General features: G+C 37.2%; 1 pseudogene; it reads right to left on the bottom strand.

Annotated features, from left to right (window-relative positions):
- Positions 1-753: 753 nt before the first annotated feature.
- On the bottom strand, positions 754-1,270 carry LOC114199324 (ubiquitin-conjugating enzyme E2 N pseudogene; annotated as a pseudogene).
- Positions 1,271-13,339: the final 12,069 nt, after the last annotated feature.

Raw genomic sequence — 13,339 nt, 5'->3', positions numbered from 1 at the left:
GAGAACGTTCCATCAGTTTTAATTTTTTAAATACGATTGTCACATTGGGAAAATGAAATAAACACAGTAAAATAAACTGTACAAAGGCAAAGTAGAATAACAAAAAATATTTTACTAAAACATAAGATTTACAGAAGTTTCCAGACAAGCCATACAAAATGGTCACAAGCTTTTTCTTGAAGGAAGGATTCTACACTTGACAGCAAGTCAGTGTTATTAGTGAGGGCTGTGATGTTTGTTTAATGTTCCCATTTTGGTTCAAACAATCAAGCTTGTCCATCTACAGCGTCTAAATAAAGTTAGACTTGGCTAGAGAGCATATTCTAAAGAACTGGTTAGCTGCTTTTAACCAATGCAATTAGATCACCATAAAAAGGGGGAAAGGAGCCCATAAAATTAAAATATAACTACCTCTCCCGCTCAAAAAAAGTAATGAAGAAAAACACCCACACCCCTGCAGCTAACCCTGACAACTACCTTCATTCACAGTGCTTTATACTCAAACCATGATGGGGGAAAATGAATAAAAGCAGAGAAGGGCCACTGCTTTTAAACGTTTCACAACAATCCGGATGGTACTTCTAGCCTCTGCTCATGCTTTACAACAGTGAATCAGGACAAGACATAGTTTTGCTAATGTGCATTTAATCACCAAAGGACTGAAGATGTCTGGGCTTTTATTCTGTAATGTTTCTAAGACTGTGTCCATTAAATGCAAACAAAAAAGGAATAAGTCTTGGCAGAACAGAACAGGAGAACTTGATGATCAGATCGATTTTAAATATTATTCATGGCATATAGCCTAGTCCATGCTCTAGCTGTTTCTATGGCTTGGGCTTCGTTGGTCTTCCACTGCTCCGCTACATCATTGGATCATCTGGATTGGGAGCACTTAACAAAGCCTGGATCGATAGCAGAACTGTGCGGATCTGCAGTGCTGGGGACCACTTATCTTTCAAAATATCTAAACATATTCTTCCCAACTTGTCTACATTAGGATGATAAATTTTGGTCATGAAACGTACTTTAGGGGCTGCCATCGGGTATTCTTCTGGTAGGAATAGTTCAAGCTTAAAAGTCCCTCCCTCAAAGGGGGAATCCTGGGGGCCAGCAATGACCACATGAAAATAACGGGCGTTGCTCTCATCTGGTTCTGCTTTAATGCCAGGAACTGGTTCTGCCAGCAAACGCTGGGTTTCCTTGATAATCCTGCGGGGCAGCCCGGCCATCTTGTCAGATCCCGAGTTCGGCCTCCGGTCTCGACTCCGGCTCCGCTAGCCTCACGCACGAGTGGAAGTCCAGGGCTCCACTTCCGGGGGACCCATAAACATTGATCTTAAATACAAATTTGAATTTTCTTAGATACTCTTCATTCACTGCTGGCTAACTTCCATATTCATCCTAGTATGTGACTTTGGTTTTTCTCTTACCTGCATTCTCATCCTGGCTTTTCTGGGTAGACGCACGCATCTGGTCTTTTCACCCTAGACGTTAGTTTCTTCTCAAGAGATTTCAGACCCTGGGTGTTCATAAATTAAGTTGTGATAGATAATTTGAGGATATTATACATAACAAGAAAGACCATGAAATTAGAGTGATGCAAGGCAGATTGTCAGAGAGTCACCTATAATATATCACTGCGTGGGAATTCTGAGAATAAGAATTCCATAGCTGTCTATGAACAATAAAGAATTATTTAAAGAAAACACTAAATTACCAAAATCCCACCTTCCGACCAAGCACATTACAAGTTAAATTATCTTTGTCACTAGGTCTTTAATTTCCTTACATGTGCATTCTGCAAATTGCTTTAAGAATAAGTAAATATTGTGTAATGCACTTTGAAAATCAGCCAGTAGAAACTTAAATAGAATGTAGCATGGGCTTATTCTCTGTGATATAATTTAATCTTTCCTTTTCTGTGAATTGTATTCATAGGGAGATCATGTTGGAATACAGATACTCATGATCTTGCTAACTGTAGCTAGAGCAGGTAGAATAGCAAGTGTCAAGATCCCTGGTGGTATGGAAAAAATTGTGAATTGTGACTTCATATGAAGCACAGCATCACTTTTAGGACAAAGTCCAAAATTCCTAACATGACTTTTAAGGTCAGTCATAATATGGTGCCTGCTTATCTCTATATTTATAGTTTTCTCCATTTCCTCCTTCTACTTTATACCTCAGCCACACTAATCTACTACTGATCTACTCACTGATTCCCAGATTTGAGGTACTTTTCTATCTTGGCTTTCCTGTAGTTTATTTCTGTGACAAAACACTATTTCCCTTGCCACTTAACACCTACTTAGCAGTTAGGATTCATCTTGCTTCGTGCTTGCTCTGTTCTTATCCCTATTTCTATATCTTTATATTATCTTCTTATAATAATGAGATTATTATAGGAGTATCTTCAATATTAATCTTTAGGTATATTTTGAAAGTAAATGCCTCTTATTCTTCATTGTATACTAAGGCTTATGACATTTTTTCATCTCAGGGCAGGCACCAAAAAACTATCTTTTGAATTAATGGGGCATGCAAAGATGGACAGACCCAGCTGCAGCTGCTTAGAGGACATGTAGTTGGTAGAAAGATGATGGTATTCCAAGGATATACTACGTGAATCACTAATTGCTAATGTGATTCAAATATAATGGCTCCATTGTTCAGCCTCCTATTTTGCTTGGTACAGTCTTAAAACAGGACAAAGCACTTTCTCATGTTTTGTACACATACACAACCACACCCACCCATAATCCATACCCATATACATTCTTTTGTCTCCTGCAAGTATTTGGGAAGAGAAGATCATCTCATTGTGTGAAATAGAAAGTATGAATGAACAATAGATTTCTAGCTGCTCCTTTATTGGTAGATTCTTTTTTCCAGACTCTGCTAATAAAAGAGTTGCCTTTCCTGTCTCTACTTCCCAGCTTCCAAAATTTGGGCTACATTTTCCCCCCTGGTAACCCCGCCTCTCCCATTCTCCTTCCCTTATGGATTTTACTTTTTAAAAAATTTTTCATGGAAATTTTAGTTGATTTGGGAGACAGGTAGAAAAACATGTGTTAATTCTGTCATATTCCAATGGACATTTTCTGCTTCAGTATCCTATCTAACTTTTACTTGACAAACATAGCTTTTCCCTAATATTTAGGTAGCTTTGAAATATGTGCGGCTGTCAATAAACTGCATCTGGTTGCCATGGATGAGGATATCATGTGTGGTATGGGGAAGTCAGCTTAAAAGTGTTATTTATTCATTAAACTCTTAATTTTCATGAATTCTGTGTACCAGTTATATCCACAGCCATTATTAAAATTATATAGACATATTATTAAAGAAAGCATATTAAAAGCAAAATTAATAAAATCTCAAATTTTCTCACTTCCTAATTTTACTATTTTTACTAATTTTACTATATTTTACTATTATATATGTTCTTGAAGTTATTTATATTCACTTTGCTTGTAAGGCAGAAATACCAGACAATGGTATACTACTGTGTATCTCTTAACAGTGACATCACATTAGTAACTTGAAATGGGTTATGGTGCGAGTATTTATGCCATGGGAATTTGCAAATGCTAAAAATAAAGCTATTTTTTTTTCACTCAGTAACCTGGTTGTTAAATATTTACTAGCATGCCGCTATTATGTATTCTCCAAAACCAAAGAATCAAAGTACTTCTGCATCCATCAGCATTTATTTAGATTTTACCTATTACCTTGAGGTTTTGTCTCAATTTCCTTCCTTTTCTCCTTCCTTCTTTTCCCCTACTTTTCCTTTTTAGTCCTACCTTTCCTCTATCTAGCTCTTCCTCCTTTTTTTCCTTCCTTTCTTCAGAAGTGGAACTCTACGTAATGAAGTTAACCATTCATTGGGCAAGGTATGGCTAGGAATGGCCAGATTGCCTGGGATGAGAGCATCTCTAAGTCTCCCTCTTCTGCTGCTCCCATCTTCTTAGAACCAAGGAAGATCACCATGAACTTTGTACACTCTGTCTTAGATATCCTTTATTTTCAAAGGTCACCCTGTGTATTAGTGTTAGGTGTCATATCCTGCATCTGTGTTCTCACCCCTCCTCACTGGCTTGTGTTGTTTGGGCCTGAAGCTTCTCCCCTCAGGACACAAAAACCCAAACAAGCATTTCATGCCTTCTTAGACCAATCCTGCTTCAATTACAGGAAAGGATGGAAATAACATTATATGTCTTTTAAAAGAGCCTTCCCCTGCCAAGTTGCACCTAATTAACTTGTAACTGTCATTTTATAAAATAAATACTTGGATCATTGTCCTGGGTGATCTACTCCAAAACCTGATCTATTATTGACATAATTAATAATAATTTCATTTTTTGTGGGTACAAGAATTTTTCCTGGAAAAGGAATAATGCTGTAGTGGATTAGACTTTAGTCTTTAAATTGACATGAAGAGAAATTGGACTAGTAGAATGAAACAAGGCAGAAATTTTCAAAAGATATACATATATATTTATGTTTGTGTATGTGTGTTCTTGTGAGATGAGTATTGAAAAAAACCTTTTCTTGAGGTATATTACTTTCCTTTTCTCAAGTATCAATTATGCATCAGAATTGGCAGTAAAATAATTTTGAAGTATTTTCTTTCTCTTTAAAATACAAGGCAATTCAATAAAATAGAGAGTTTTAATAATTCACAAGCTAAATAGGAAGGATATTAATGAGATTAATGAGAGCATAAACCCTGAGAGTTGAAAGGGACCTTACTCATTAATTAGTTGTAGTAAACATTTTTGGTGTTTTCCCATTAGTTCTTTCCCAATCTCCCACTTCCAAATAGGACACTGAATTCCCCAGCCAAGAGGATTTGCTATAACTAACACCATTAACAAATTGTTGGACCCTAAATGGTCTAAACCAATCACTTTAACTCAATCTTCTTGCTAAATGCTTGGTTTGTTAACTAAGTTAATAATTGGGAGAAGGCAAACTTGCTTATCATCTAGAAGTTGAGATATATAGATGTGATGATGCTTGGAATTCCTGACACCATTTTTTACCATGATGGGACCAACCTGAAGATAGAGCTGACACAGGGAAGAATGCAGTGAGAAGACAAGTGGAACCAGGTTTCTAATCAAATTACTCGTGAAGGTTCCCTCACATTTGGAATTCTCAGTCATGGAGGCAATGTATTCCTGTATTTTAAATTTTAATCTGTTTTATTTCAGTTTTATATTATCTGCAGGTGAAAAACTCCTAAATAATACCCTCTTTTAATGCTTTCTTTCCCTAAGTGAAGAGGTTTTGATTCAGAACACTTTAGGATCTATTGCTAAAAGTTCAGATCCATGACTTAACATTGTTTTGTTGAGCTCTTACAATGTGCCAGATTCCGTAGCTGGTTCTGTTTCTATAAAGATGCATAAAATATGCTTCTGCTGTCAAGGAACTTACGTCTCATTGGGAGAACATACATGCATTAATTATGTTTTAAAGTGAAAAGTGCTTATAATAGAGGCACAGAGTGAAGTGAATGTATCACAGAAGACAACAACCATTTTTTAGGGTGGTGGAAAGAGTAGGAAGGAATGAAAAAGATGAAGAAGGAAGGGATAGGACCTTCCAGGAAGAAGTTTAACAAATTGGAAAGCTCTAAAAATGCACAACATAAGTGAAGATACCATAATATATGGCCTGAGTATACACTGGATGTATGGTGGAGAAAGGAATAGGGAATGAGTTGGGAATGCTAAATGGTATTGACTTAGGAAACGCAGGAGATTTCAGCAAAGTTCAAATTGTGTTTTTTTCTTAAGTATTCGAACTACGTGTTTATGTAGATCAGAATAACGCTACACCAAGAGAACTTGCTATTCTCCACGCGGAAGAAGACTCAATGCCATATTCTCTGTTTTAATCAGTAAATTAAAAATAATTTTGAAAAGAAAAAACAAAAACATGTTTGCCATTTTTGGCATTTGAAGATACTGCAGATAAACTAATGTAAAGTGGATTAGTGCTACAATGAAGGAAGCATCAAACAAGGAATTGTGGGCTCACTCTCTAGATCTTCTTTGGTCTAGGTCTTCTTTAGTTTAACATTCAGAAGGTATTTACTTTCTCTGATTTTGGCTCCTTCATCTATAGAAATAAGGAGATTGTCTTCTGTTTTCTGAGATACCATTTCCATATCTAAAAATGTGTCACTTTATGTGTTTTAACTTCATGCTTTTTAAAAATTTAAATAAATTTAAATTTAAATAAATCAGTGATCATGGAATAGAATTACAACACCTATCTTCATAGGAAGAAAAGGAAAGCTCAGAGTTGGATATGAGTTTGGAGTTTTAGAATGGACTGGACTGGGCGCCTGGGTGGCTCAGTTGGTTAAGCGACTGCCTTCGGCTCAAGTCATGATCCTGGAGTCCTGGGATCGAGTCCCACATGGGGCTCCCTGCTCAGCGGGGAGTCTGCTTCTCCCTCTGACCCTACCCTCCCTTGTGCTCTCTCTCTCTCAAATAAATAAAATAAAATCTTTTAAAAAAAAAAAAGAATGGACTGGACTAAGTCTGGATAACCAAAAGTGCCTGGAGAAGTATGAAATACTTAAAATGTAGTTAACACACAGGAAAGAGAGAGTCACCAAAGGATTTTTAATCAGAAATTGGAAAAAAAGTTGTTTCATTTTTATATCTCATAGAGTTTAAAATCAATATACTAGTTGCATACACCCCTTCTTGCTTTGGTTTGTGCGAGCCAGCACATCCTTCCTTATCCCAATACTCTGCTCTATAGCCCTGCCTCACAGCAAAAATTGACATGGGAATCATGTGCCTTTTCACACTTCATGGTTCCAAGTTATGGTACAGTTTCTAGCTGTACAAGTTCTGATGGAAGTTAAGAATGCTGGTCTGAGTCTACTCTACTTTGCTTCTTTGTAGAAACCCATCTCAATGCTATCTTTCCCAGAGAAGAAATGAGAAAAACTGGCAGATGTATTTTATCTGTGAATGATTTATCATTATATTTCATACTTTATTCTGTGCTTTGTCTTGTAACCACAGTAAATCCATGAGCAACCTGTTTCTTCTCAGTTATACATAGGGTATGTTATGTGCTAAGAGAAAGATCTCATGGTACTGTCTCTACATCTGACACATCATTTGCCTAGCCTGGAGCCTGGCCCTTATTGCCTGGCTCTCTCGCATTTTTTTTCCTCCTGGGTTTTGATTTCTGAATGCTAGGTTTTATACTCTCAGTTTTATAATCTTTTTTATTGACAGAGAAAAAAAGAATAAAGCTGAGATATTTTGCTTTCCCACTGTCAGCCATCAGCAGGACACTATTTGTCCTCAAAGCAGATCTATTCTTCCCTTGTTCTTTTCTTATTTCTGACCATGTTAAAAAGCTTTGTTGCTGCGGCCTTGAACTGTCTTCCCAATCAGCTCGTTATGGCTTCAGCCTTTCTGTGACAACTCTTTTTTTTTTTTTTTTTAAGATTTTATTTATTTATTTGAGAGAGAGAGAATGAGAGAAAGAGAGCACAAGAGGGAAGAGGGTCAGAGGGAGAAGCAGACTCCCCCCTGAGCAGGGAGCCCGATGTGGGACTCGATCCTGGGACTCCAGGGGGTGATGTGAGTCTCAGGATGACCTGAGCCAAAGGCAGTCGCTTAACCAACTGAGCCACCCAGGCGCCCCTTTCTGTGACAACTCTTACAGAATGATACCAAACATTAATTTTTATCCTTTGATATGTACTCTGTTTATTTTTATTCTTTGATATAAAGACTTTTAAAATCCAAAGATTCTGGAATGCTTCTTGTATAACTACATTGTTTTCGCTTTTTTCCTATATGTAAGTAGCCCTTTTACAGTCAGGATTTCTTGTTTAGATGCCTAACCTCCTTGGCCTCTAACCCTGACCACATTTGCCTGCCTATCTGTCATGAGCCTTAAAATGTTGCTGTTACTTTCTGGCAAATTACAATTGCTTTTTGAAATAGCCTGATATAGAGTATGGATTTTAACATATAAGCATATATAGTGCAGTTTTGCCAAATAATTGGCGCTCACTGTTTGTAAAAAACTGTCACTGTTTCCTGTTCCTGAGTCTTTTGGTCCTCACCTCATATTCTCTGCCTCTTTTGGCTAAGAGGACACCAGACACACCTCTTTGGATACCATGGCTGATACAAGAAAAATCAATGCAGCAGACAAAGAAAGTTGTTGAAATTCAGAGATAGAGAATGAACTACAGATACGTAAGCAGGAAAATGATATTACGGACATATTTTGGAGCAAGTTTATGTCAGCAGTTTGGCTCATGATCAGTCATCAGTGTGATTGGAAAGACAATGGGTGCAGAGAGAGCGGCCCCTGGGAGAGACGAGTGAGGTGAAGGAGCTTCTGGTGGAGGGGGTGAGTGAGGAAGAAAGAGAGAAGCCATGACTTATTTATTTTATAACTGGATCAGAGATGAAAAGTACAGCAGAGGGAATATGGTCAATAATATTGTAATAACATTTTACGGTGACAGATGTTGACTATGCTTACCGTGGTAAGCATTAAATAATGTATAAAATTATTGAATCAGTATTTTGTGCACGAATACTTCAATTAAAAAAAGTTTAAGAAAAAAAGAGAGAGGTCAATCTAAGGTTGCGACCGAGCCACAGGGAGGGGGCCACTGAATGTCAGAGACACAGAGGAAAGAAAAGTGAATTCAGTTTCAAAGTCTGGAGAGAGCCAGACCAGAGAGGTTTTTTTAAAGATTTTATTTATTCATTCATGAGAGACAGAGGGATAGAGAGAGAGAGAGAGAGAGAAGCAGAGGGAGAAGCAGGCTCCCAAGGAGCAGGGAGCCCGATGCGGGACTCGATCCCAGGACCCTGGGATCATGACCTGAGCCGAAGGCAGACGCTTAACCATCTGAGCCACCCAGGCGCCCGGGGAGGGCATGTTTGTTTAAAGAAGATGAAGAGATAAAGAGCAATTTTAGTCTCACAGGCCAATAAGACATGTTTCTGATGTATCTGTTAGTATATATTTCATTCAACGTCAGTAATTTTTATTCCAATCCCTCCTTTTCATATTCATCTTGCTTCTCATACTGAGTGACACAATATGTTAGAATACTTCATCCGTTATCCATCATGTGAAGTTCTGCTCAATCATAAATAAATAGTTTACTTTAGACGGAGTGATGGAACACATCAGGCCACATACAAGAAATGAAAAGGGATGAGAGAAATTGACTATAGGAAGCAAAAGCAAAATTTTTTATCATCAAAAAAAAAAAGCAAAATTATTTATCCTCAAAGACTCTACCTCTTGGGAGAAGATCAAAGAGGGTTGAAGAAGATTGTAATCCACTGCTGTTGTGGAAATTCCCATTTTTAGGCGAATGTGAATTTGAATTACAGACTTTTCTGTGAAATTATATATGAATGAATGCTAGAGAGACATTAATAAAATTAGGGCTTTAACAATGGGAAGGATTAAAATGGAGATTTTGCTTACAATAAAGTCAATTTACTATAACTAAACTGACCAACAAATATCAACAAGGACCATAAATAATAAATGGAAAAGAACATGTAAAATTTCTAATTTCTGTCAGAACTTGTATTAGTGTTAATATCTTTCAATAATAATAGAGCATGATAATATAAACTCTTTGAAAACAAAAGACAATAAACAAACAAAAACAAAGAATTAAGACAAATACAAAAACCACTTCACACTTTTTATTATATATATTATACTTTATTCAAAACTGTATGTAGAAATCCCATATTGCTTTTCACCTGTTTGTCTTATATATACTTTAAATATTTATTTATTTATTTTAGAGAGAGAGGGGGAGAGAGTGTGTGCATGCATGTGTATGGGGAGGAGTGGAGGGCGAGGGAGAATCTCAAGCAGACTCCACACTGAGTGCAGAGCCCCGTGCCTGGCTCAGTCTTAAGGACCCTGAGATCATGACCTGAGCTGAAACCAAGAGTCAAATGCTTAACCACTGAGCCACCAGGTGCCCTATATTAAGTGATCAAGAACCCTCCCGGATAATGAGAACTAAAAAGATTGTGTCTGCCTTTCAGGACAGTTGTTCAAATGCTATTCCAGTGATTCTGATTCCATCACAATTTCTTGGGTTCTTATTAAGTAAGGAGATCACTGGCTGCTACCACAGATCTATTAAATCAGAATTTGGAGTTTAAGACTAGAAATCTGCATCTTTAATATGTGTTTTGGGCAATTCTTATGCTCCCTTATGTTTGAGAATGTTTGTTCTAGAAATCCATGATATCTAACATAAGCAATGATTACATAAATGAATGGGCCATAAAAGAGTGAGAAAAATCATTTTACAGAAAATAAATCTTTTTATTACATTCATAGCTTAGCCCACAAATGAACCCATAGTAGATGCTTAATATTTGTGAATAATTCGTTTATGTATTAGCATACTGAATCACCATGGTGACCTAGGCATTTGCAATATTTAAAGCAACATCTTTAATTATTTTTGATTACAAAGAAAAGAAACACTTGTTACCTTTTATTTTTGCAATGTACCATAAACAAGTATGTTTTTCATGATTTTAAAATGATGAAAAATAAAACATTGAAAGATATTATGGGAGAAGAAATACATGTGAGTCCTAAAATACGCTTCAGATCGACTTTTTAAAAAATGAAGAAATCCTTAATCTACCCAAAGTTCCTTCTATGCTCACTGACATTAGCTTCAGTCTCACAAAATGCTTTACCTACTGGGAAAGAGAGGGCAACAAATGTGATAAATAATCCATTAATCATTTAGTTGAAACTCCTAAAATCCAACTAGGGCTGATCCTACTCTGACAAAATGAAAAATTGATCCAGTTTGTTAAAGCCTTATGCCTATTAGGAATACATTCAGCTGAAAACAGAGGCTTAATCAAATAAGGTTTATTTTTCTCACATACCAAATCTCTAGGTAGGTGAAGACTGGTGCTGGGTCAACTTCTCTGCATTGACAGCCACAATCCTACTCTCTGTACAAGTCTCTAATATGTCTGTTCCCCCATGTCAGCTTCCTTTTAAAAATGGTTTTAATTAATTTTTAAAAGAATTTGAGCATAGTTGACACACAATGTTAACATTAGTTTCAGGTGTACAACATGGTGATTCAACAGTTTGTAGGTTATGCTATCGAGGGTAGCTACCATCTGTCACCATACAAAACTATTACAATATCATTGACTATATTCCCATGACTTATTCCTTCCGTAACTGGAAGCCTGTACCTCCTACTCCCCTTTACTCACTTTGCCCGTTCTCGCCTTTCCTCTGGCAACCTCACTTCTCTGTATTTATGGGTCTGATTCTGCTTTTCCTTTATTTGTTTTGTTTTTTAGATTTCACATACAAGTGAAATCATATGGTATTTGTCTTTCTTTGTCTGACTTATTTCATTCAGCATAATACTCTCTAGGTCCATCCTCAGCTTGCTTTTTGACTTTAGCACTCAAGGTGGCTGCTATAATCCCTGCCTTTATGCCAATATTCAAGGAGGGTGGAAGGGAGGAAGGAGTGGCACTATCTCTTGCTTTTTTTCTTTTGTAATGTCAGCACACAAAATCTTTCCCAGAAACTCTCTGCTAGAGTTCCCTTTTTGACTCATGGCTCTTTGGCCAGAACTCGGTCACATGGCAACCTATTACTCTGAGTCTGGGAAAACGAGAATCTAGCTTTTGGATTCCATTGTAGGTAGCAACAGGAAGGACAGTTGTGAAATGACTTTTGAGTTGGCCAAAGGACAGTGTCTGACACGGTCACCTCTCATTCCCAGTGTCCCTGAGCCTGGGCACTGTAAGAACAAGTTTATTAGGAGTTTAAGTATTGAAAAGGCGGCTTAACTACCATGTAAAATTTCCTGAAATTCTTTCAGAACCTTGCTTCTGTATCACTGGTGTTCATTTTGGCCCCCTGTATGATGTTTCCTGAACTATTTCCTATTCCCTCTCTCTTCTGGACATCCTGGTCCTGGAAGCCAATATGGTTTAGTGGTGACGAGTGCAAGCTCTAGAGGCAGATGGTCAGGGTTTGAATCCTGCTGGGCTAGTTACTAGCTATGCAACCTTGAGCTAGTTACTTCATCTCTGTGGGGCTTCATGTCCTCAATCATCAAGTGTGAATAATAGTGATACCTATCCCATAGAATTGCTGTAAAAATTAAACAACATAACTACATGAAATCACAGTCCATGCTAAGCATATACTAAGTGCTTGATAAATGTTAATTAGTATCATTAATTTATTATTTTGATTTATCTCTAGATCTTACCAATAATCACAATGTTTGTTATATAGAAGTAGCTCAACTAGGAATTCCCTTCTGGTTCCTTTCTTTGTGCATAAATGACACATTTTTATATAATAGTGTGTGTGTATTATATTTGTGTGATTTCTGAAGGTGAGGTATAACTTAAATCTTTCCAGGGAAATGTCCCAGGCCCCAGGATTTCTGAAAAAAAAAAATTACTTTCTGAAAAGCAATCTTTGAAAAAAATTACTTTCTGAAAAGTTATCTTTGAGAAAAATTGCTATAGTGAACTGTGTTTGTAAAAACACATTTCTAAGATCTCTGTGTTGTCTTTTTTTTTTTAAGATTTTATTTATTTGTTTATTTGACAGAGAGAGACACAGCGAGAGAAGGAACACAAGCAGGAGGAGTGGGAGAGGGAGAAGCAGGCTTCCCGCAGAGCAGGGAGCCCGATGCGGGACTCGATCCCAGGACCCTGGGATCACGACCCGAGCCGAAGGCAGGCACTCAATGACTGAGCCACCCAGGCGCCCCATCTGTGTTGTTTTTCATTAAAACATCTGCTTTGGCAGAAATTGATAAAATGTGGGAGTGCCATCAAGAGGCGGCAGGATAAACTAAAAAAGAAAAGGAAGTACATGTCTCTACCTTATCACTTAGGCCAGGAGGATCGTAGGCCTTGAGCAGAGCAACTGTTAATGGCTGGTAACTGATTTCTATGTGTTCGCTTTTCTCCACTGGAAAGATTACTTACTGAAAATCTCTTTGTGAAAGTGTCTAAAAATAAAGGATTGCTCCATCCTAAAAAATAAAATAAAAAAAAAAATAAATTTACCTGACATTATTTTTCTTGACATACAACCCATGGGACACTAGGAAGAGAAGACATCATGGCGGACACTGTTCTTTGGCTCACTCAAACGTCATTTCCCAACTGTCCTTTCTATTGGTGCCTACTATAGAATCATTTTCACAGACTCACATTATTTGTCTTGACATATAACATACATATGCTCTATTTTTTGTTAGAGCTTTCCAGAT

The sequence above is a fragment of the Eumetopias jubatus genome, unplaced genomic scaffold (genome assembly GCF_037043125.1).
Source record: "Eumetopias jubatus isolate StellerSeaLion01/CBP00866 unplaced genomic scaffold, mEumJub1_p1.0 scaffold_2, whole genome shotgun sequence".
Taxonomy (NCBI): domain Eukaryota; kingdom Metazoa; phylum Chordata; class Mammalia; order Carnivora; family Otariidae; genus Eumetopias; species Eumetopias jubatus.
Note: the sequence above shows the minus strand (reverse complement) of the source record. Positions and strands in the feature narration are given on the sequence as shown.